Source organism: Malaclemys terrapin, chromosome 1 (genome assembly GCF_027887155.1).
Source record: "Malaclemys terrapin pileata isolate rMalTer1 chromosome 1, rMalTer1.hap1, whole genome shotgun sequence".
Classification (NCBI taxonomy): domain Eukaryota; kingdom Metazoa; phylum Chordata; order Testudines; family Emydidae; genus Malaclemys; species Malaclemys terrapin.
The window spans coordinates 84,431,858-84,458,761 of NC_071505.1; positions in this window are offsets into that span (position 1 = coordinate 84,431,858).

The following is a 26,904-nucleotide window of genomic DNA, read 5'->3' on the forward strand; positions in this document are numbered from 1 at the left end:
TTAAATATATCTTGACATGGCAAAGCTTTCTTGACCATGGATACATTTCCACAGCATGAGCCAGCTTGATTTTTACATACAAACTCATTGTACAACATATTTTATTAAGTTTCCCCGGGCAGCAGATATAGCTTTCTCAGAGGCCTGTTGGAAACTATGGTATGAATTCCCACAGGAACTAAGAAACATCACAAATCTCTCTACCTGCCACTGCAAGTGCAAGATCCACTTCTTTGACCTCTCATTCTCTAACATAAACACTCCACTTCACATACAATTCTCCCCCTTGGGAAAGGGTGAGGGATTGAACCAACTACATCTGATAGCTATTAAATGCATTGCTTAATACACATCTGAAGGCACTCACATATGCCTATAAAAGCCTATACACAATAGAACAGAATATATTTGAATTGGCCTTTACAGTGTACAGTGATACTATTATTAGACATCAAATATCATGTATAGTAAAACGAAAAGGGCATATTAAATCAGGATGACTTAAGGCCAAAGTAATAGAAAATCTTCCATAGATAAGAATTTTGCACTGGTCAGAGAATCAGCTAAGTGGTTTAACATCTGTTTTCCAGTTGTAAGGGGTTGTATACTGACTTCCATTTTGCAGAAGCAGGTTATTATACAGTACTTGCACTACTTTGTTTCTGAAAATACACTAATTTATGCAGTGTTTATTGTGCATTCATCTTTCTGTTGCTTTACTGGTGTTTTTTATTGGTCTTTTTTAAATAAAAAAAATCTTTTAAACTATTTGTATACAAATATATTGGAGCTTGTCAGTTTATATGCTCTGGAAATCTGATTTACACGGAGACGTTCCATGAAGAGAATGATATTGCCAACCTCGGTAGAAGAGTAGTAACTATTGTATGGACCAAATTCTGACCTGGGATGAGGATACGCAGCTTTCGTAGATTTAAGTAGCGACTACTGTCTATATGCAGCAAAGACCATAGTTTGGTCTCAGATGTTTATCAGATCCAATCAATATGACATATTATAGTTATAGCTGACACTGACTTTTTTAGTTACGATTATATTAAAAGATTATGTGATATGTGGAATTAAAAGGTAATACATTTTAAACAGACTTTTAAAATATTTTTGTGCAGCAAATCATTAACTTGCAAACATTTTTGCTGCAGGATATTATTCCAGGAAATATCATAGCAAGTTTAAAAATAATACTAAAATGCAGCATTTTTTAAAAAGTTTGTTTACATTTAAATAGCAGGTAAAGTACTATATCACTTTTCTTCTTATAATACCTGCTAATATGCAGTTCAATAAATTTTTCAAATGTGAAATCCACAAAAAAAAAAAAAAAAAAAATGGCTATCCAAAAGGATACAGAACTGAATTCCACTTATAATTAACAATTTAATTGATCAAAAGTGAACTATTGGATCAAATTTATCCTTGGTGTAAATCCCTTTACTTCATTATGATTACATCAGGGTTGAATCTGGCCCATTGCATCTTATATTCCCTTAACTCTGTAACAAGGAAAACCTGAAGAAAGCATTAATTTTGTCCTATTCATATTTTCTCCGATAGGTAATGACATACCTGGAGAGTCATAAGGACTATAAATGAATGGTTGTCAGTAAAAATGTTTTTTTTTTTAAAAGAGGCAGTTGTACTATAGGAGTCAATTTTCAACTTCAATTGGGATATAAAAACTGTATAAAATATTCAAGGCCCTAGTCTCAAATCATCCGAGCATCTTTCCAACATGAAAGATGGGTTTAGAGCCATTTTTTGTGCTATGAATGTTGACCCAGGAACAATTTCACTCTCATATTACAATTTTAAAAAATCTGCAGGCTCTGTGCAATAAGATTTTAGCACATGGATCTGAACCTTTTGAAGGTGAAGCTTTAAATGATTTAAGCTTTAAAGGATTAGGTCTTATAGTTGTGACTGTGTGTATATGTGTGTACTGTGATTATTAAAGTAAAAATGAAGGTGGTGATGACTGAAAAAAAGTGGGGAAGGGGAGATCAATATTCTTTACAATGGTTGCTGCCTCTTGATAAAACCACAGGACCCTTTTTTATCATTCAGAAATTTAGCCTTAAGAGAGCAGGAAGAGTCATGGGGTTCATAAAAAGGGGTTCTGAGCCCTTCACCTCTCAGTCTTAATTTCCAGTACATGTCAGTGAGGGTCAATAGTTATTACCATCGGATGGCTGTTCAGTGGCCTCTGAGAAATAAGTTGATGGTCTTTGTGACAGAGTGGGATATACCAAATTGTGGATTCCATTTTCTCTTGGGATCTCCATTTTGTATTATGTGCTGAACACATGTCTAGGCTTGCCCAAGGCAGCTCATTTATTGTATTGCAAAGAGTGTCAGGAGCAGGACATGGGTGGGATGACTTAGTAGCGAGAGCCAGAACTTGGCCTACTGGCTAAAGCTGGGGACAGGAGATAGGAGCCACTACAGGCCAAAGCTGGAGTCAGGAACCAGAAATTAAACCCAGATTCTGCGCTGGAGTAAGGAATTAGAAACCAGAGCCAAAGGTCAGAGCTGGAGCCAGAAGCCAGTAACCAAAGCCCGTGTCAGAAGGCAGGTGAGGGAGCAGAGCTGGGGTGAAATGGCACAGGACCAGAATAAGGCAGGAGCAAAGTTGGGTACAAGATAATCAGTTTAGAAGCATGTAGATCCAGCAACTGGGTCCACTTCCAACCAACTGGTGACCGTACAGAGGGGCACTGGACCAGGTTGTAAGAATCTCCATTCACTTTTTAGTGGGCAGGTGTCCATGTCAGAAAAATTACCTTCATATGGAAACCTTGTTGGAAAATTCAGTGGAGAGGCTGAAAGCTGAGGGCCCTGAGATCCTCAGCCCTGACTAATTCTTTTTTGTGTCACTTCAGTGGTGTGCAAGTAACTTAGTTTCCTCAGTCAACTCTGGATTCTCCATGCACAGGGGAATCCTTAGCTGGCATAAACCCAGGGTATCCAGCTTTATGTCACCTGATCCCGCCCCCCACAACCTTTGGTTATAGTGGTTGAGGCCAGAACTTACAGTGCTCCAGCCAATCCCTACCCAGTGGAGCAGTACCTATGGAACCACTCCAGTCAGTGTAAATCTGAGCAAACCTTAGGGTTAGAGACACCTTTCTCTTGTCCCAATCAGGGGGCCCTAAGGCTGCTCTAATTTATAACAGAGTCTGACCTTAGCAATCCCACAGCAGCTGGTGCTCACGCTGAAGTATGTGAGTATGATTCATTGGTGTCTAATAAGAAAAAGCTGCTTGTTCCAGTTACTACAGCAAAAGCCATAGCAACAAATTCTAAAAAAAGCAGCACTATAATTCTGTGAAAAGACGTTTTTCAAAACCTTTTGGGATTGGTGCGTCATAAACTATGTCCTCAAAAAACATACCTAGATGTGTTGATTGTTAGGGGCTGTCCATAAATTATATAACATATTAAGGGGTGGTTCCTGAATTTTGCATGTTTCACTTGTTTCCGCATTAAAAAGTGTTACAAGGGTATGAGTGGGTCTTGAATACCACCAGAAATGTGTTACTTAATTTATGGACAGCCCCTTATACTTCTCTAAGCCCTTATGGGAAAGTTGCATAGAATTTAAGGTCACACTTTATATTAAGGTTCCACTGATAAATAGTTTATAAAGAGTTAACAAAAGATGAATAGAAGTTTTAATAAATATTTAATCAAGTGTTATAGAGTCTAACAAGTTACTTATAACCATCGATAACACTTTCTACTGATGTGTTTGTAACAGTCTAAAATGCATATTACTCATGTCTGTAGTATGCTTGCAATATCTATTACTCATTTATCAACCCTTGATAAACTATTTATAAATGGAACTCTACTATCAAGTCACTACATTTAATAGAGATTAAACCAACAGGATGCTATAGAAATAATTGTAAAAATCCTTTCTGCATTTCTTTAATAATTCTACAGAATTCTACAGCAGAAATAATATTTTCTATGAAATTTAATGTGACAAATTAGTATTTTTTATTACATTCTGTAGGGCTTCTCCATATGAGGCTATCAGGGTGTATTTCCTCTTCTCATATGTCCAGGCTCTATAATCAGAGGATAGCCTCTGTATTCTCGGACGGGATACAGGGGGTATACTTAACTAGATGGCAATGATGATTGTTGCTTTCTTCCTGAGCTGGTAGTGAGGAAAAACAGCCCAATGTTTAGGGTGGTAGCCTTGGATTTGGGAGTGCAATTCCATGCTCTGCACTTTCTGTGTGACCTTGGGCAAGTCATTTAGTTTCTCTGTGTCTCAACTCCCCATCTGTAAAATAAGATAATACACTTTCCTACCTCACAGGGGTGTTGTAAGGATACATTCATTAAGGAGAGTGAGGTGTTCAGATACTATGGTGACAGGGCCATATAAGTGCCTAAGTTGCATAGCTGGATAGATATATAGATAGATCTCAGTAAATTATTCTCATGTGGGAAGGATCTTCCAGTAATGCTGATTTCTTCTAATGCTTACTTGTGCAAAGTTACCAGCAGGGCTTTAATTGAGTGGGAATTTGGGAGAACACGGTTCCCTTTGTTAAAAGAAAGTAATTAATGTTACTTTAATTAATATTAATTTAAGTAATTAATGTTACTTAAATGTTAAGTGAGAGGAAAGAAATTTACCACCTAAGCCCTCATTATGAATTAACCAGTTTCATGGTGGCAAAAAAAAAAAAAAAAAAAATGACAGCCAAATGTCTCTGATTTCATTAAGAATGTGAGTTTGAACTTGTTTTGGGCTGTGCAAACAAGTCACTGTTTTGAACTTGTAGACATTAAAAATTGACTGGTGGTATCACAAAATTTTAATTAATTTAGCTGAGATTCTCTATATAATACACATACAATGATCTACCAATTTAGAAAGTCCCCCAACCAAAGATAATTCCACTTTGAGTAGGACCAATCAGCTTGATAATAATGCATAATGCATTGCAACGTTCAATGAAAGCTACAGTTTTAGCTTATCATGATAAAAATTAAATGAAAAATATAACATTTACCATTTCAATTCATACAAATTGATTTAATTTTGGGATATTATCACCATTTCTTATATTCCTGCACCACAGCTGTTGGCAGTCAAATCGTATGAAGAAACCATTTTTTAATTGTAACCCTTTCCCTCCCTCTTTTGGCTGTTTATAATAAGGGGTTACAATTACCTGCCTCAAAGATTAAAATCATTTCATAACAGATTTCAATGTCACAGAGGAGTATCATCTTGGTATGAAGAACCTTGAAGATATATTTGACAGGGCCGCCCGGGGGGGGGGGGGGCAAATGGGGCAATTTTCCCCAAGCCCCGCAGGGGCCCCCACGAGAATATAGTATTGTATAGTATTGCAACTTATTTTTTATGGAAGGGGCCTTGAAATTGCTTATGGAAGGGGCCCCCTGAATCCTCTGGGAGGCCCTGGTATTTGAATCAATAGGAAGATAAATATCTACAGTAACTCCTCGCTTAACATTGTAGTTATGTTCTTGAAAAATGCGACTTTAAGTGAAACAACGTTAAGCGAATCCAATTTCCCCATAAGAATTAATGTAAATGTGGGGGTTAGGTTCCAGGGAAATTTTTTTTGCCAGACAAAAGACTTTATATACATATACAGTACAAGTTTTAAACAATTTTAAACAAACAATTGAATAGTGTACTCAGCAATGATGATTGTGAAGCTTGGTTGAGGTGGTAGCGTCACTGGGTGGAAGAGGGTGGATCGTCCGGCTGCTCCTATTCCTGTACTTTCCAAAGTGCCAGGGGGGACTCAACCCCCGTCTCTGCCCAAGGTCCCACCCCCACCCCGTCTCTTCCCGCCCCGCCTCATCCCTCCCCTGCTTCACCCCCGAGCGCGCCGCATCCTCACTCCTCCCCTCTCCCCCCCAGACTCCTGAACACTGCAAAATAGCTGATTGCTGCAGTCAGGAGGTGGGGGGAGGGAGTGGGGAGTTGCCGATCCACAAGGCTGCCGGTGGATGGGAGGCGCTGGGGTGGTTGTGGAAGGGAGCTGATAGGGGGGCTGCCAGCCCACTCTGGTTCCAAGCCCCCACGGACAAACAACATTATAAGCAAACATTGCGCAACTTTAAATGCGTATGTTCTCTAATAGATCAGCGACATAACAATGAAATAACGTTAACCGGGATGACATTGATTAAGGAGTTACTGTATTCAGTTTTAGTCCTTGGTAATTCTGGAAATAAAATTGACACAAACAGATGAAAAGTAAAATGACTTATATTTAATTAGCATGTTTCTAAAGTTTTAACTGACAGAAATGTGATTTGGAACAGATTGTATTTGCCCAGGTCCATCAACCAAAATAATCAACAAAAACATATTTACTTCTAGGCTTGCTCTGTCTGTAGCAAGCTGAATGTCTGTTTCTCTACAGCAATATACAATCCCTTATTCTAGAAGATGTGTAAAAGGATCTGCTTTCCCTGGTGACAATTGTTAACAAAGAAAATTACCTTCTACTGTTTGCCAAGTTGTCTGAGCCTACCCTGAGGAACTGACTGAAGCAGTGATCTCGCACTGATGTAAATAGCAATGGCCTAGAGCTTCCATACTAGCTGTCCTGTTTTTGGTGCAGTTCTGCCCTATTGTCCATATTTATCACTCCAGTGCACTGTTGCAGTTGCACTGTCCTCTGAGTACCTATACGCATTTCAAAAGGTCTTCTGGGAGGCTAAGGGGTTTGTGGGAGATGGGGTCAAACTCCCACAACTCTCTGGGAAGGGCAGTCATTTCCATAGCTATTTCTCAAAATAGAGGCCAGGATGAACTGTCATAGATCTCTCGCTTGTTCTATAGAGAGATACTTTTCTGCTTAAGATCCTGTAAATTAATTGCGGATGTCTCAGGCATCCCAGGAGAGCTAGTGGAAGGTGCACTGACTGCATCTGCAGACAACTAGAAAGAGATCAGCAGTTGATGAAATTCACAATGCGTTTCCTCCCTGACAGAGTAATTGGCTTTTGGTGTTACTTCAAGATGAAGTTCACTGGAGGAGCACTGCTTTCGAAACAGGATTTCAACCACACAGTTGGGATAAGAGTTCTTGAGATCTAGGATGTGCCTGCAGGGCTTCTGAATGAAGGAGTAGACTTGTCTTTGTCTCTGTGGGGATCTGGCCCAATCACTGCAGTGCTACAATGAGATCACAACTCACCCTGGAAAATAAACTTGTGACTGTCCTGACGAGGCTGGCTAACCCACAGAGTTAATGGTCATTTGGGAACTAGTTTACTGTAGAGTTGTGAAGTTCATGGTGGGTGCCACTGTGGCAATACACTGACAGTTGCAGGTCATGTGAACAAGATGAGCATATACCATTGAATGATCTGATCTGATTTGGCTTCCTGAACTGTGCCGGAGCTACAAGTGGAACCCACATGCCTATTCTGCATATGCCCCAATAAGCCATGGAGTATATTAATTAACAGAAGCAGCTATTACACTCCTGTGAGACAAGCCTAGTGGCTAGGCAAAGTGCAGGATGAATTTAAATGTTATGGGGTGCTTTTCAGCAATGGACTGAGGGCTACATTCTTCCCATCCCACAAATCAAAAGTGATGAGTTCTTTATCCACATAAAAACTTTTGGTGACTCTGCATATCCACTGCTCTCCTGGGTCATAAAGCTATTCCCTGTGTGGTACAGAGACCACAATGTTGATGCAGAAATTATATTAATAAAAGTATTATAACTTATTTTTATGTTGTTAGCTCATTACAAACGTGTTTGCATTCTTACTGAATATAAAAGTAAACCTACAAGTAGGTTATAGCCAGGATGCTTGAAAATGTAACAACACCTGTGTATGTTTTTGGTTAGTTATGTTATAAAATGTTCAAGCTAATCAAAGAAATTGCGGAAGGCTTCTGCTTTCTGGCATCCAGAAACTAGCTAAGTGTCAAGAAGATGACACCTCCCTGGCCATAAAATCTGTTTCCCACCCCCCAAAAGTGTTTATACAAACTTTAAATGGCAGCTTTCCTAAGGCTATATTTACATTTACAGTGGCATGTAGAATACATACATGGCACACCCACACCCACTCTCCAGCCTGTGTATAAATAGCAGTGTCGATGGTGAGGCACTGCTCAGGTGAGTAAAGACATACCAGAACCTTAGGATATATACCCTACACAGCTTTCTACACACCCCAGCGGTGCCTCTCACATCTATGCTGCTATTTTTAGCAGGGCAGTGTCTCACTGTCAGAGCTTTTCCCCACTGCAGGGAAAGACTTCAGCGACTGGAGCTTTCCCTGTCACACGGAACTGCTGGAGCTTTTCGCTGATGCAGTGAAAGGCTGGCAGTGGGGAAAGGCTCCAGAAGCTCCCTGCTGCCTCCTCACTGCCAGAGCTTTTCACTTCTCGGTGTAGCTACATGCTGCTGTGTGGATGCAGCCTGCTTATCACTGGGGTGTGTAGCTACACGTACCCTACATGCTACTGCCAGTATAGACATGGGTTAACTTTACTTTGCTTTAGCTTTTGTACTACATTCTTTTGTGCTATGTTTAAAGGATATATTATTAAAATTGTACTTTGTACAAAATATTTAACAAAAGTTTAATTGCTATAACAAAAAGAATGTAATTCTAAGGAGCTTGGGTCAAGAGACAAACAGAGCTGAAGAGTGTCTTATCTTGACTCGGCTATGTCCCTCTTGTATAAGATCCCAGTTGGATATAGATATAGTCCTTTATATTAGGAAAATAAACTTTGTAAAGAAAAATGTTTGGAAAGACCTGGTCCTCTAAATGAATGTGAATATGTACTTTAAGCAGGATACCTCAAGAGGAATGTAGGGATGTGTTATCAGGACAATAAATCTAGGTTAAAAAGAGGGCCTCTACCAGCCCCCCACTTTGGAAGAAAAACCTCAGCTTGTGTCCTTAAATCTTTAGAGAAACAAGTGTAGTTGGAAATGTTTTAAAGCTTTTTTATTTCTTAAAAGTTGATATGACAAATTCCTTTGTGAAATTCGGACATGCAAATATTTTTGCTAAATGCAAAGCTTCCTATGTAAGTTCCTAACAGCTTTGCTATGCATATGGCAAAATGCTTTATGTAACAACTTGTATTTAAAGACCTTGTTAAACTGATTATTAATATAAAAAGCTACTTAGGTATAAAATATTTATATAAATGGGGAAATAATTAATTATTTAGTTGCTGTGATCAAGCAACTCTCTTACTCAACTCAGAAAGACAAGAAGAATCAGCTCTCCAAAAATTATGATGACAAATCAACGATTTATTTAATAGCTATTTAAGCTAAAGACTCCCTAAAAATTCTTTAATTGAAAAAGACTGTTTTGAGAAATAAAAACAGTTTTGTTTCCTGTTAAACCCTAAGGAAACTGAAGGAATATCTCAGAAAATGGACCGAACAAAAAGAAAACAGTTACACTCTAACTTCAAAAAGTTATTTGGGATTTTCCTGCCACAGAAGAGCAAAGTGCTGCATAGTGATTAAACAGATTGCATATTCAGCAGCTGCAGATGTCACCAACACCAACCCCCAAAGGCAGGAACCAATTAAAGGATGACAGCAACCAACTTCGATTCAAACAAGTCTGAAAGAGGTTTTTCTATAACTTCATGAAAATAGGAAGAAGAGTATAAAAATTCTCAAGTGAGCACCAAGCCACAAACCCTTGGCTATCCTGCTCAATCACACAGCACTCAATACAACTTATCCTGTCCATTTCTGCAAGCAAGCTGCCACAGACAGCTAAGAAGAACAGAGATGATTCAAGAAGAAACCAAAGTAAGGACAACCTCCCCAAGCAGGGGTGCTGGAGCAATTTGTATAGTGGGGGTGCTGAGAGCCATTGAACCAAACTGTAAACCCTTCAAGCCAGGGGCTGCTGCTGCACCCCCAGCACCTCTAGTTCCAGCACCTATGTCCCCAAGACCTCAGCATGGATTGATGAGAGGAAGTTAACTAAAACACTGACAAGGAATTAGATTTTAAAACTCGTAATAATTTTATTGGGATATGGAAATGCTGATGTAATTTAAGATATTAACAGTTTTTCTTGTTAATCACCAAATGGCTAAGCCATGCATTCCAATAATAAGCAGATAATTTAATTAGACTTAAGTTTCTTAATATTAATTAACTGGCCAGTTTTAAGACCATTCCTTAAATGGCATCTTCTAATTAACCGATTTAAATATTTTCTCTGATTTCATAGGTTTTAGTTCTGATTGTTTACCTTGCCCATCTATAAACTGTCTGGTTAGAGCTCACCAGCCTTTAAACAAATTTGTTTGCCTGTTTATAAACAGTCTTCATTTTCTTTTGATGCACTAAGACTGCACTCACAATCATTTGGGGAAATAAGAACTTGGTCTCAATTTACCATGAAAAAAGTACTCCCACCAAAGCCCAGGTAATCTCTTCTAAAGGCTCTACACCAGAGGTGGGCAAACGATGGCCCATGGGCTTCTTCTGCCCGGCCCCTGAGCTCCTGGCCCGGGAGGCTGTTCCCCCTCCCCCTGCTGATCCCCCTCTCCCTCAGCCTCAGTTCACTGTGCTGCCTGCACAATGCTCTGGGCGGTGGGGCTGTGAGCTCCTGGGGCAGCGCAGCTGCAGAGCCCGGCCTGACCCGGTCTCTGTGCTGCGCAGTGGTGTGGCTGGCTCCCACCAGTCGGCGCAGCTGCCTATCCTGCTGCTCTAGGCGGTGCAGCTGTAGCAGAGCCAGCCACTGGTGCTCCAGGCAGCATGGTAAGGGGGCAGGGGAGTTCGGGGTGGGGGTGGGCAGGGGGTGCAGTTATGGATCAGGGTCGGGGTGGTCAGAGGACGGGGAACACCTGATGCGTCCCTAAGGCCAAAAAGTTTGCCCACCCCTGCTCTACACTGAGAGGCAGACAGAAGAGCTTGCAATGGAATTAACCAGTTAATCATTTATGTTCTGTCATTTGTTTTGTTTTGTGCAATGTTTTTCTTTTCATTTCTCTAATAAATAAAATAGCCATGATTGTTAGTTGTGATGTGATGTCTGCTATGTAAAAGAACCCCAGTGATGAAATAGTGGGAGTAGGTAAGAGAAAAAGGAGTATGAGCTGAACTGCCATTTCTTGTTTCTCTAGACTAAATATTTTTAGTAATTTGGGGGATACAATTACTTGTTGTCCAACAATTTAAAATTACCCCTTTCTACACCATACCTGAGTACATAAACAATACTGCATACATAAATAGAGACAATCCACAGTTCTACTAAAGCCTCCAACAGTTGCATGTTGGTGGTGTAGTGTGTATTTGGAAGGCTTAAACCAAAGTGGAGGTGCCTGTTCGTGTACAAACAGTTCAGTCAGAAATGTGGGTATCATCATGTTTGCCTGTTGTATTCATCACCATAATTGGTTAAACTCCCCCACTTGCTCTTTAATAGACAGTGGAGTAAGGAATCTGAGAGCTTTCACAGACACTGCCACCTGTATCTTATGTGCATGATACCTGCTTTAGGCAAGTGAACCAAATCAGAGATCCCTTGTGCACATATTTTGCTATGGCAGGGTTGTCTGTAGCTATGGGTGCTGGTGTGGTCTAAGGCAGGCAGAATTAAATGTTAGCCTTTGGTGCTATTAAATATAATTGTTTCCTGTAGCTGTGGTGATGAGTCACCTTATGGATCAAATATACAATTCTTCTTATAATCATTTTTTAACTTAAGTGACTTTGGATGATTGAGGTTATGAAGCAGTGAAGTGGTGCTGTACTGATGATAAATTTAAATGTGCTTGATGAGTTGAACAGAGAGAAATGCTGCAAATCAATTTTCTTAAACACACAAACATGCATGACAAATGCAATAATGCTGCCAGCCCAAATGAGTGCCTATAAAATCTTATATCACATCACATTTGTCATTTGGTCTCTTTGTATATATGTATATGAAAGAGTGGGCCGTCTCTTGCTCTGATAAAATAAGAAACCCTCCAAATGTTCATCCAACACTGGAAATGAATCAAACTCCTTTGAGGGTTTAAAAAAGTTTGTTTACGTGTATTTGTCATTATTTGTATGCCATGTAGTTGTAGCCGTGTCAGTCTTAGGATATTAGAGAGACAAGGTGGGTGAGGAAATATCTTTTATTGGACCAACTTCTGTTGGTGAGAGAGAAGAGCTTTCAAGCCACACAGAGCTCTTGTTTAGGTCCAGGAAAGTATCTTCCCCAGAAGAAGAGCTCTCTGTGGCTTGAAACCTTGCCTCTCTCATCAACAGAAGTTGATCTAATAAAAGATATTACCTCACTCACTCTGTCATTATTTCTCATTTTCAAACACTTCTGTGCTGCTTTGGGAACTGGAAATAGAAATATCTGGAGTTGCACAAGTAGGCATGTTTTCACAAGATTTCAAGCCCAAATCTATAGGCACAAGAGAGGGGAGGGATTGCTCAGCGGTTTGAGCAGGGGCCTGCTAAACCCAGGGTTGTGAGCTCAATTCTTGAGGGGACCACTTAGGGATCTGGGGCAAAATGAGTACTTGGTCCTGCTAGTGAAGACAGGGGACTGGACTGGACTCAATGACCTTTCTAGGTCCCTTCCAGTTCTAGGAGATAGGATATCTCCATTAATTTATTATCCAAAGCAAGAACCAAAGTGATCTCCTAACCATTAGAGGTTCATCCATCACTCCTCTATAGTAAAAGTAATGGCTGCAATTATATCCTTGACTACAGTTAAAAATAGCAGCATTTGAACTCAGTGTTGTGTTTTATACAGTGCCAAGCACTGTGTTCTTTTAATCCCCAGCTGAGCCTTTTCCCCCCTTTTTCAGCTGTCTTCCAGGACCCCTTGATGGTTCCACGTGCTTTTTCCTAGCTTCTGCTTCTAACTCACAGTGAGTCAGGCTCACCTGGGGAAACTCTACACCTCCCAGGACCCAATCAATTTTTCACATCAATTACTGAAACTAATAGCTAATTTAACACACTTCCCATTACAGTCTACAAATGCTTTATTATACACAAACCCCCAAATTCTGTACAAGTTTTTCCTCCATGAAATAGTCATTCAAAAGGCAGATCTTTCAAGAAAAAAAAAAGAAGAAGAAGAAAGGGAAATTTCCCAGGGAGAAGAATACCCCATTGCAAGAGGAGAATAAAGAGTAAACAGTGTGATGATGACTTATTGAGCAGAACTCTGAACCTCTCACTTACACCAGGTTTACACAGACATGGCTCCATTATCTTTAATGGAATTACTTCTGATCTACACTTCTATCAGTGAAAGGAGAATCAGGTTCGATGCTATACTCAGGCGGCTAGACTTGACCTCTTTAGGTCCCTTCCAGAGCTACATTTCTATGATTCTATACTGGTAACCTTCAAAGGGTCATTCACCCATAGTTGCTACAATGTCTGAAGTTATTGCACAGTCTAAGCATAGGAGGAAAGGTCTGTGTGTGTGATTCTAACTAATCCAATTTGTGAAACCGGAAAGACTCTACAGATTCTTTCCTGGCCAAACACAATGCATCTGGCTAAGATGCCAGGAGAATCTGTAAATGTATCACTATTTCTGTCTAGCCAGACAGTGGTGTGTTGTTTGTTTTGTGCCAAAAACATTTTTCTGGTTAGCTGTTAGCTGAAATGTAGTGTTATGAATCTCTTTCGAGTCCAGTTTCAGAGGCTCTGGGGGCACAGATGTTCCCTTCTGTGCCTCTGTACTGCAGTGAACAGAAGAACAAATGTGCACTAAGTGCATGCAAAAGGGACCATTTAGATCAAGTGAAATGTGGAACACAGCTATTATTAATAATAATTATTTGTGTTACAGTAGCACCTTGAGGGCCCAACCAAGATTAGGGCCCCATTGTATTTGGCACTGTATTCAATACTTAGCATAGGACAACTCCTGTCCCAAAGAATTTGCAGTCTAAAGAGACAAGAAGAACACAGGGTGGGAGAGGAAACAGAGTCACAGAAACATTAAGTGACTAACCCAAGGTCATATAGCAAGTCAGTGGGGAATACAATACAGATCTCCTGGCTCCCAGTCCAGTTCCCGGTCCACTAGACCACACTGCCTCTCTCTCTAGGGGGGTATTCTCTTGCTAGTTTGTAGCTGGCATCATTCCCTCTGTGACAATAATATACATTTTAAGATATTCATTCTTGTGGCAGGCAAGTGCCCTGTGTGATATGCTCCAAATGAAAGGGCCTTAATTTATATGCCAGATTACTATGCATGTTAATGATGATTATTTCAATGTTATCTCCCTCTCTTGGTGGGGGAAGAAGTGCTTAATTGTAGTAGGGGAGTAAATGGCAGCATGACAACTAGCTATCTATGCTGCCAGGGGAGTGGGTGGAAAGAATTCAGAAGATCTGTCACTAAAACCAGATGGTACATTGATGGCACATTGATGTCACATTTCCCATGGATCCTCCAACTTTACAGGGAGTAAAGCGTGAAGTGCTTTTTCCATACACAGAAGGCTACTGAGTTCTAAACACTCATTTTCATCTTCTGTGCATTTTTGCACAGAACGCGATTACTTGCGCCTTGAAAATGTGCCCCTGAATGTTGAGCTTCTGTTTTTTATTTATTTATTTTTATTTCTGTAGCATTTTGCATGAACTATATTTGCTAAGTAAGGTGCCTCATTATTCCTGGATGTAATTCATTTGAAGCAACTAATGGGTTTTGATGTGTGGTTCTTTTTTTTAAAGATGGGACAGTACAGTAACCTTTTGGTAAAGCTCCATCTCATTTGTTGGCATTTCTGTCTATCCTGATCTCATTTGGGTTTTCAAGTGAACTGGACGTACATGTCTCTTTTTCCACTTTCAACAACAACAACAACAAAAGAAATTTTCAAAAAATAGGAAGGAACTGAATATTTCACTTATTTTAAATGGCATATTTAGGTGTTCTCTTGTGTCTGACTTGCAATTTAGAACCACATTACGTTTTGTAATAAAAATATAGTGTGTCCTATATAGTTCATTTATGATTTCGTCTGAGAGACAACCTCCATGTGTGTTTTTAACCTTCCTTTCCTGTGGCTTTTAAATGCTTTTGTTTAGCTTTTAGTTCTTGTCATGTGTTAATTAAGATGGGATCGGTAGTTAGGGAGACTAAGTAACATTTCACTTTCATGTGTTAGCTCAACACATTGAAAATAGATCTTAGACTTTAGCGCTTCATATCCATCTCCATTTGGCTTTTGAACATGAATGAAAAAGTGGCATTGTAATTTAAGTTGTTCTGGCAGTAAGCTCTGTAGAGCTCTCATCTCTTTGAAATGTATTTGAAAGTGTGTGGTTTATTGTTTGAAAGTCTGAAATGTCATTTTAGCCATGTGGGGTTTTTAGTACATGTTTTGAATTGTTGTTTTTCCTCTGACACACATTTGTGATTTTTCTGCCTGTTTTCTTTTTGAAACTGCCAGTTCTCATTGTTGATCTGAATTGCATTTATTGTGTAATAAATTTCATTTTTGTATGGTATGTGCCTTTATATGGCTCTGCAGCAGCCTAAGTGTTTCAAATGCATCCCTGAGAACACCTTCCTTGCCACCATGGCTGTCACCTTCTTATAAACCAACATCCCTCACCATGACAACATCACTGTGTGCCTCAAATACCTACGAGATAAAGTATAACACTTGGAAAACTATTCTAAACAAATTGCCAAGATCATCCATTTCATCATCACCCACAACAAATTCACATTTAACAACACTTTGTCCAAACCATGGGAACAGCCATGAATATTAGGATGCCTCCCCAGTTAGTCAGCCTCTGAATAGAATCGTAGAAATGTAGAACTAGAAGGGACTTCAGTAGGTCATCTGGTCCACTTGCCTCCACTGAGGCAGGACTAAGTATTATCTAGACCATGCCTGACAATTGTTTGTCTAACCTGTTCTTAAAAACCTCTAGTGATGGAGATTCCACAACCTCCCTAGGTAAGTTGTCCCAGTGCTTATTTACCCTTACAGTTAGGAAGTTTACCCAAATCTCCTTTGCTGTAATTTAAGCCCATTATTTCTTGTCATGTTCTCTGTGAGTAAGGAGAACAATGTATCACCATCCTCTTTATAACAACCTTTTATGTACTTGAAGACTATTATTGTGTCCGTCCTGTCCCCCCAACCACTCAGTCTTCTCTTTTTCAGACTAAACAAACCCAATCTTTTCAATCTTTCCTCATTCGTCATGTTTTCTAGACCTTTAATCATTTTTGTTGCTCTCCTCTGGACTTTCTCCAATTTGTGCACATCTTTCCTGAAGTGTGGTGCCCAGAACTGGAGTCAGTACTCTAGCTGAGGCCTTACCAGTGCTGAGAAGAGTGGGAGAATTACTTCTCATGCCTTGCTTACAATGCTCCCACTAATACATCTGGGATAGGGTATCCACCCCACACATGGCCTGGGCTGGGAGTGGCGGGGGGGGGGAGGGGGAATAAAAGAGCCAATTAACCCTATAGGCTGCACCTGGAGGAAAGCCAGGGATGGGTAAAGCCTAATTGAAGATGAAGCCCGGGAGCAGGTTGAGCTTGTATAGAGCCAGGAAGTTGAGACAAGAGGGGCTGCAGGGAGTAGCTCTGCAGTCACTTTCTAGAGAGAGAGAGAGGGAGTTTGCTAGGGTCAATGCAGAGTTCTATGGGAAGACTAAGCCCTGATATCCTGCTCTGGACTACAGAGTCTCCTTAGAAGCTGAGAGGGGGAGTAGCCATTGGCAGTGGAGAAGCTAAGGCTGGTAAACCCAGAGATGGGCCAGGAGATAGAGAAGTGAGGTACAAAGGAGCCCAGGGAAACAGCAATGGGGTCTGAGATTGAGTAGATTGTGGTTGCTGGCCATAGGGTCCCTTGGCTGGAACTTTGAATATTGCGTGGGCCTGAGTTCCTCTACTACCCATGGGAAAGTGGCTCCTGACCTGGATTTGGACCAGAAGACTGCTTGGCATGACATAGGACAGCTTGCTCAGTGGGATTTTAACACCTAACAAGGGGAAGACTAATAGTGACCTGACCGGAGAGCCAAATCATAAAGCGGGAACACCCAGAGTCCCAAAGAGAGAAAGGCCAAGTGTGAGCAATTGATAGAATGGGGTGCCAGACCAGGTGAGAGCTAATCCACAGACCCTGCCACAAAGAGACCCCCCAGTAGTGAGTGTATCCTGTTACAACATCCCAAAATGATGTTTTCTCTTTTTGCAATGGTATTACATTGTTGTTTTATATTTAATTTGTGATCCACAATAACCCCCAGATCCTTTTCTTCCAGACTCCTTCCTAGGCAGTCATTTCCCATTTTGTATTTGTGCAACTGATTATTCTTCCCTAAATGCAGTACTTTGCATTTGCCCTTACTGAATTTCATTCTATTTATTTCAGACCTTTTCTCCAGTTTCCTGGGCCACTTTGAGGAAGAATTTTTGGAAAAATTCACCATGAAACCAATGATATAACTGAGGTATTTTGATGTTTTCATGCTCTGGACAGACGACCTAATCTCCCTCATAGATTTTCACCACAATAACCACTGCCCATTCGTCGAACACTCAGATACCAGTGTGAGACCCTGGCACTCCCTCATTCATCATTGTCATATAATTAGGATATGTTTTGCACAAAGTATGCCTGGTGAGGTATCAGTCTAAAAGTCTTGATCTGCTAGACTTTAATATCTTGAAGTTTGGCTAGGTATGTGTTACGGAAACATGTTGTGAGATTGAAAACACCCACAAGCAGCGTTTCACATACAACAGTAAAAAGACCAAACAATGTTAATGACTTATTGAGGAAAGGCACACAAGCACAAGGATTACCCCAGGACCTGTGTACAATAGAAACCTCTCAGAGATCGCACTACACAATGGGAACTGTTTAACCCAGGTCACAGCAAAAGAGCTTTCCAGCAAGTGGGAAGAAGATATAAAAGGGGGAAATGACATCAAGATGGGACCTCACTCTCCCTACATCAACACACCTGGAAACACCTGAGAAACAAAGACTGAACTGGAGAAAGTGATAGTCCCAGGCTAAAGAGATTTATAGTCTGTGTATGAAAACCTGGGAAACCCAAACTGCAAAGCAAAGGCAGCTTGTTAGGTTTGAGAGTCAACACCCCATTGGGATGTATCAGGGCAGGGTTTTTTTAGAGCTATTGTTCCTGACTGTCCTATGCACTTAGAGAGCTCTACACCGGTGGATATGAGGAAGGGTTATTTTACAACCTTAAAGGCTGCAAATTTTTACATTAAATTTTGCTAAAATTGAAGGAACTCTCTCAGCAGTGTTGGTTCTTTGCACTACTGAGAACCAGCTCACCTTGCCTTTTGTCTTTACTGTTGTATGTTCGGATTTAGACAATAAGCTGTGAGGAGCTGGCATTTTTTAAGTTGTCGCCCTCAGAGATCTTTAACAGAGACTTTGATCCCCAAACTTATATATATATATATATATATATATATATATATATTTGTTTTAGATGATGAAAGGCCAGAATTTTACTTTTATGTTTCAGTAATAAATTAGGATCCCTCTGAACTGTTTAAAATAGCAATTCTTATTAATTGTAGGTGAAGGTTTAAAGGGGGTTTAAATAAGGGAAGCTAAACTGATTACTTTAGTGATGGCTCTGACTGCATATTCCTTTTTTTCATTTTCTTTTTTCCAATTTTCATTTCTTGTCTCATGACAGTCCTCTCTTTGATAGCATCATTTCTGACCTCTTCCCAAGGGTTGTCTTACCAACTCCTAACCATGGCATCCTGGATGTATCCATCAGGGAAATCATGCAGAAAATGAATCTGTAGGCTGTTCTCTGGTACATCAAGAAGATAATACAAGTCAGGCCACTTCTCTTCTAATTCTTTACAGCCTGAGTATGTAAACTGAGTTATTTGGTTTAAAAGTAATATAAAAGAACTTGAAACCATCCTAATATATTAATATTTGAAATGCATATGTAGCTTTTCTTATAGTGGTAGAATTGCTATTCTGTACCGTTTAAACAACTTGATAAACACTTCTGGTGTAAAATCTTTACAAATGAAAATGGTTTACCTCTGGAGGAAAAGAAAACTCCCTGTTTAGGTTTTCTTTATTTAGGGAAACTGTGATCTTGCTCTTTAGAAGAACTGCTTCCATTTTGTATAATTTATTGCATTTCTTAACTTTTAGATTCATACCATAACTCCTTAGACTAAATTTCTACAAAGCCCTCCCTTTTGGGGGAAAATTTAAATCTTGTCTTTTTAGAGAGGAAAAAAATTAGAATATGCACAGCTACTACTTTTATGGGGAAATGAGCGATCCCTCTGGGTTAAATATTTCATCATTATTATATAAATGCAATTTTTTTTACAAGAGCTACAAAATCATGCTAGTTCGGCATGGCTTTATGTTGGTAGGAAGCCCTCTAGGGGGTAAAACCTCTGCTTTGAAGGTACTTGCTGGGGTTCTTGAACAGCTGGAAGCAAAAGGTCTAATGGATGAACATAGAGTGGAATATGTTTTCATCAGGCCGAAAGCTATCACTATGGGACAGCTGTATGGTGGATTTGATCCAGTTTCACATGAATGGAATGATGGTAGGTGTTTCAGAAAGCAGAACAGAGCTCCTGTAGTGAAAACTACTAACCGTTTTAATTATATTTTCGTGTTTAGCCTATTTTGTAGTGCAATTTTCCAGAAGGGCTTGCCATTTGATTTCCAAGACACAGTAGATTTGTTTGGGTGTTGTTTTGTTTAATTAATTAACAGCTGGTGATTTCTTTTCATTGTAAAATTAACTTAATTTGTTTAAACCCACTTTTGAATTTGATAGCTAAATGGTAAGAGGACAAATTTCACATAGACTATTTTTAATGTGGCTAAGTGGACTAAAAATAGAATGACTGGTTCAGACAAACTTCTAACTATTGCTCGCTTTGGGTTAGGAGAGTAGTCATGAAAGTATCTTTGCAGTGCAGGAATAAAAATAATAAAAGTGATGAGAGAGCCAATTATGGAAAATCCTGTTCTGATTTACAGCCTCTGCAGCCTCATGGAAGTAAGGGCGTTGCCTGCTGTCAAGGCTGATTCCTCACTCTGGCACTTCGAGTGCAGAAGGTGGGGGCCCGCAAGGTTTTAAAAAATTAATACTGGCCACTCCAGGCTTGTATTAAACTCCCAAGGTTACAGCTTCTCTCTGACCTCGGATGGGTAGATGCTGCCACCACCCCACATTTCGGAACCCAAGAAAGCGCACTTGGGAATTTCTTCCTGTGGGATACCCTCAAGCCCTTTCATCCCCCCTCTGGGGAACAGCTGAGAAAGAGAACAAAGGAAATGAGCTGTTGCCCCCAGCTAATTAAGCAGTGTATGCACAAACCTCTTAGGACGCCAAAAATCCAATCCTGTTCTTAAAAAAGGTAAATTTTATTAAAAACAAAAAGAAAGGAAATACATCTGGAACTTAGGCTTTTGCTAGATTTAAAAAACCCACTTACAAAAATTAAACATCAAGAATAACCTTCTTGAGGTCCAGCTTAAAGGCTACAAGCAAAACAAAAGCATTTGGGGTTAGCACAGAGGTGTCCAGAAGCCAATAAGAAATAAACAGAAATAAACCCAGTCGCGTCTTTTTAGACATTTTCTGATTTATGAGTAGGTTTTAGGTATGATTTGATGATTTCCATACCTGACAAAAAGATTTTTACAGCATAGTCCCAGTCCTGTCTCTGCTCTGTCCCTTCTGTCCAGAGAACAACAGAACAGACAAAGAGAAGTTTTTTTCCCAATTTTAAAAAGTTCTAGCCCTCCGATTGGCTCTTTTGGTCAGGTGCCAACTCCCTTCCTTTTACCTGTGGGCTTAGAGAACAGCTATTAAGAGGGATTTTATAGCTAACTGGGTGGCTGGGCATCCATAAAAGGGAGCTCCCCTCCCCACCCCTTCATTTATCAAACCTGCATTGAAAATCAGGGCAGAATTTGGCCACTGGATTGAGATTGAAATTTAAATCCAGCTTTTTACAGTTTTTAGATATTGAGAGGGGAAACTTATTAACTCAATCATTTAAAGAATATACATGCTTCTTTCCTGTAATACCCAATTCATTGCAGTGCTAGAAAGAGGATGTATCATAAGAAGATTGTTTTGTACTATAGTTTAATCTATTTCTAAACCGAACCAGTCACAAGGGAGCATGAGGAGGAAGCGGTCCAGAGAGGATGGGAAATGAATATCAGGAAGCAAAGACATTTAACAAACAAGAATTTCCAAAATGAAAACAAACATGTGGCTTGAATCAGCAGTGCACGGTCATGAATGTGCTCATTTTCATAATGCCCTAGAAGCAAATATGCCATATGAGAGAGAAGCATAGTATATGACACAATGGCAAAGGCAAGACAAAAAGCTCCCTTCATACAAACTGGATCCAGAAGTGTAAGACAACATTCAATAATTAAGTTACAACATTAAAATATACAGTGGTGGCACAGAAAGAGAGAGGCAAATTAATAAGCCAGGGCCAGGGAGAGCGACTGTATTGTTAGCAGTGTTTTGCAATGATATGACGAGACTGTCAGATAGATTGAGGAAGACTGTTGCAGGTAGTAAGAGTTTGGGAGGGGAAAGTCTTTTAATGAGAATAACAGGATTTTCCAAAGAAACAGAGAAAGGGAGGCAGCGCTAGGTTAGTGGAGAGAGGAAAGCAGAGAGACAGAAAAGTAATTGCACAATTAACGTGTGGTAATTTGGTGCTACATCTGTCTCTTCATCAGTGAAGGTCTCAGTCATACTTTTGTAGAGATAGCTGTTGAGGCTCTCAGTATTTTCCCTAGCAACGCATTGCCCTCACATAAGGAAGTGTAGATAATAACTGAAAACTGTCCCAGTCATGCAGGCAGAAAGACAAGATTTGAGAGGATGTGGTTTAAATAGGTTGCAACTTTATTAACTCATCTGGGAACTATCCAGCAATAAGCCATTCAGTGCAGGTCATCTCTCCTTCCCTAATCTGCTCATTTGGCAGAGGGCGGCTGTCAGCCGGCCATCCCTGGGGCCCCATTGCCCTCCCCAGGGCAGCTCCAGGCACCAGCGCAACATGCACGTGTCTGGGGCGACAAGCCGTGGGGGGCAGCGTGCCGTTCGCCATGAGGGCAGTAATCAGGTGGCCTTCGGCGGCATGCCTGCGGGAGGTCCGCAGGTCCCACGGCTTCGGCGGCAATTCAGCGGCGGATACGCCGAAGGTGCAGCACCGGCAGATCACCTGCAGGCATGTTGCCGAAGGCCGCCTGACTTCCGTGCTTGGGGCGGCAAAAAACATAGAGCCACCCCTGGCTCTCCCCTAGTATGAGGGTTAAGGGGCTAGGGAAAGAGGGTTGTGTCCTCACTGTACCAGACATAAGGAGCCCAACCATGCCCCCACTTTCCTTAGGAGATGCTTTCTCCTAAGTCCACTCCCAATTCCAGTTTATCAGGGACTCAGAGCCCTGTGGAACAAGTATCTGCACTGGACTCCTACCAAATTGTGACAATTTGAACTGCACTCCTGACCTATCCACTGCATCCTGGGGCTGCTATGAGGAAGGCAAGAAAACCCACCCAGTCTGTCAGTGAGGGAAAAATTCCTTCCCACGCCCTAAAAAGGTAACTAGTGCAACAGCAGAACAAAAATGTCAGGGGTGGGAACAGTTGATCTGGGCATGCAGTGGTGTCTCACTGCAGGCAAAAGGCTTATATGACCTCCCCTTGTGTGTGTAGGAGCCAATGGACTTCTGCTGAGCCCTCCTCCAACCAGCCAATCTGCTCGGCCAATGCCAGCCCCACGCCCAGCTGCTCCTCCCTCAACCACAAGGGAGCTGGCTTTTAAAAAAGGGGGAGGAGGAAGAAAGATGAAAGAAGAGAACCCCTTCAATGGGCCACAAACCTTTTCCTCCTGCTAGGCCAGACAAAGACTCCACACCTTTGAGGCTGTATAGATGCATTTGTACTCCCTTTGGACAGTTGGTTCCACACACCCTACATCTGTGTTCACAATAATCATCTGATATATGCCGGTCAATTTGTTCATTAGTGTAACAGGTGTGGCTATCAATAGAGATGTGTTGCCTGATCTGTGGACTTCTTATCGAGCATAATGCAAACTACACTGAAATGGACTGGGCAACAGAATGCCGTGGGTGGCAGGGGAGCGAAGAGAATAACAAATCAGAAAAACAGATAAAATAAAGATCAAAAAGGAGACGGTGTGATCAATTTTTGATTGTTTAACTTTAATGGGACTACTTGGAGCGCATAAAGTTAAGTAAGCGCTTAAGTCTTATTGGGATATTTTTGTTTACGCAGGTGCTCATCTTGCCATACATACATTTTAATTTATTTAATGAAATTGACAGTACTGGATTTCATAGCACAGGAAGGTAAAACCTAGGGACTGGTACCAGTTGAGTCAGGTTGTAGCTTTCCTGAGTATTTTAGGATAGAACAAATGTAAAGAATATCTTACTGAAAATATTTTACATATTAAAAAACAAGCCGGGGGGGGGAGGGGGAGGGAAGAACATAAAAGGATGCAAAAATCTATAAAAACATTCACCAACAGATGAACTGTTGTTTTGCTAACTTGACTTTTTCCTATGTGTGAAATGTTTTAGATCAGATATCAGGTTTTGCTTTAGGAAAGTGGTAAAATTAAATTACACATGCTATGTTGATGGTAAAAGTTAATAGAAATTTTAATGAAAGTGCAAACTACATAGGATTTGAACTCAATATCCTTGAAATATAAGGACTTTATCCCCCCTGGCGACACAGCTTTTGGTAACATCCAAAAACATGAAATGTGGTTTTTCAAGGGATCAGAAAGAGCAGAGTTAATACTCTACATGAAATGTTCCTTCTTATTAAAAAAATTGCATTAATTAAATGCAATTAAATTAAATTAAGAGTTGAAAATGTAGTGATCCAGTTATTATTATTTTTCATAGTGGGGACTACATTTTAGTAGAACAATCACCTCCTCTTCAAACCTCCCAGTTATGATTGCACAACATCCCTGGAGCAACTGCAATAAATGTGTACATAGAAAAGTATTATTAGGTAAGTATTTACATATTTTAATACACTAAGATTTTTATGTCTTCTGTCACTGTCACACTTTGGGGCTCTATAAAATAATAAATTGTGCATCTTTAATGAAGGATCAAATGGTGTCTGCAATATGTTCCGTATTCCGCATATTTGCAGCCACAAAATATTGAAGTGGCTGCTTCCGTGAGCTGCTAAGAGCAAAAAGCAGGGGAACAGGGCAAGGTGTGTGGGCACAAATCTTGTCCCCTCCCCCAACAGAATCATCATGGGGGAAATCTGTGGAGCAGAACCTCAGCTGGTGCAATTGTGTAACTTCAATTGTGTAGCTGGCGGACCTTTGCCTGAGACCAAATCTATGTTTCCCACCTGCTATGCAGAAATAATCCCCGCTGGAGACAATTTGGACCTATAGGTCCGTATATCCTGAAATACAGTTTGGACATATGGCTCAGTTGCCTGCAGCTAAAATATCAAAATAGAATTGTATTATGTCTCGTTTAGATAACAGAGATACTGTTAACATGTTGCAAGAATAATAGCTTAGTACCGTGTAGAAGCAGACAGGAGATGTTTCTTCTTATGTTCTATTCATAGCTTTTTTTATTTAAATTTAAAAATACACTTTTCAAACTCAATTCTGCCAATCTATGCAGGATGGCTACACTTCAAGGACTATTTATTTATGTAGATCTATTAAAGCCCTGATCTGTGAAGCATTTAAGCACATGTGTAAGTCCTATAGGCTCCAATGGTACGTAAGCATACACTTAAAATTAAGCACGTGTTTAAATGCTTTGATGAATAGGGATGCACTTAATTATGTCCTTAATGTTAAGCATGTGCTTAAATGTTTTGGGGCCCAAAATGTGCTATCCAATATTCTTGGTTCTCAAACTGTGGGTCGGGACCCTTTTAATGGGGTCGCCAGGGCTGGCGTTAGACTTGCTGGAGCCTGGGGCTCAGGCTTTGGCTTCAGCTATGGGTGGCAGGACTCAGGTTACAAAGCCACCACCACCGCCCCCCACCCAGGGCTGAAGCCCTTGGGCTTCGACTTTGGCCCCCCTCCGGCCCAGGGCGGCAGGGCTTGGGCTGGCTCAGGCTTCAGTCCCCCCTCCTGGGGTCGTGTAGTACTTTTTGTGGTCAGAAGGTGGACACTGTGCAATGAAGTTTGAGAGCCCCTGCTCTAGGTGCAAATATGGCTTTTTAAAGCTCATGGAAAACATTCAATTGGATCAATATCCACAGAAAAGTTCCTCTTCAGCCCACCAATAATTGTACATAGACATTGCACGAAGAAGATGCAGATGATGACTAGAAATTGCAAATTAAATGTCATCCATTCCCAACCTGGCGTTGTGAAAAACCTGCCTTGGAAGTTCTGTGCTTTCACACGAATTTCTCAATGAATATTGCAGTAAATTCCCCTGTGTGATTTTAAAAGCATTGGCTATTTCATGCGGAGGAGGGAAGTAACTGCTTCAGTGCAGCAATGTAATTCATCAGGGGAAATTCACATGGGTGCAGATGGCCAACACAAGAGTGTCCACAAGGTTTTAAATCTGTAGTAGGGGGATAGACGGTGGAGCAGCAATGGAGGGGAGGTCTCTGCACCCCTGTACATTGCAGAAGTAGTCTCCATGCTGTCCCTATATAGGTCAGTGTGGACAATGGCACTGGGGATGGGGTCAAGGTTGGCTATGAGATCCAAAATCACGTGAACCAAGTGGTCCCCCTATCCTGTGAAAGTGAAGCAGCGGGGCTGAAACCAGTATTACAGCCTATAGACTGGTCCCAGGGTTATCTCTACAGTGCCACCTCCTTACATGCACACTTCACATGTCTACAGACCGATTGTGCAAGCTTTGTACAAGTGACATGAATGTCCTACCAGCTGCACAATTACCAATTTCTTTCGCAGGAAACCGAGATGGGCTAAACTAATTCAGAAAAGTCCCAGTTCCTCTGAATGTGGGTATAGGGCAGGATACTCCCACAAACCACAGGGTAGATCCTGAAAAGTGTTGAGTACCAACAACTCCCAGCAAAGTCAATGCGAATTATGGATGCTCATTAACTTTAAGGATTCAGGCTTCCCATCTTCAAGAGAACGTTATAATGTGTTGCTGTTTGCACTTCCTGTTCATTAACTCTAAGTGAGGTTTTGCAAAGGCTTTCTCATATGCCCAACCCCCCTTGTTCTGTCCTGTTATCACTGTGACTTTCCAGAATGGCCAGCAGCAATTTCAGTTTATCGCACACTGTAAAACAACATTGTTTGTCTGGCATCTGTTGAAATAAACCACGTGAAAATGTTTTCATTTACAGTGCTACTTAACAGTGCTTCTCATTTTTTAAATCAGTTAAGAGATATCTGGAATAGTGATACATCAGTCTCTCTCTCTCATCATCTGTAAAAACAACAACAAGCATTGATAAGGAAGTCAAAATTAGAGCTGTGCAAATAACAGATTTTCCGGTTCACTGGCAATTCTGAAAAATAGGGGGGAAAGTTTGTTTTGCATTGAGCCAAATCACAGCTGAAAAAAATTGCTTCTGATTGAATGAAACTTTCCATTTTGATTTTTAACATTTTAAAACACTATTTAATTTTTCAAATAAAATTAAAGGAAATAGCAAAACATAAAGTTGTTTTGAATAGAAAAACTGAGATGTTTCATTCTGAAAATGTACAAACAAAATGTTGAGACTCTTTTGGATTTTTTGTTTTGTTTTATTTTTGACCAAAACAATTCACTGAAATCAGCACAAATGCACAAGCATTTCA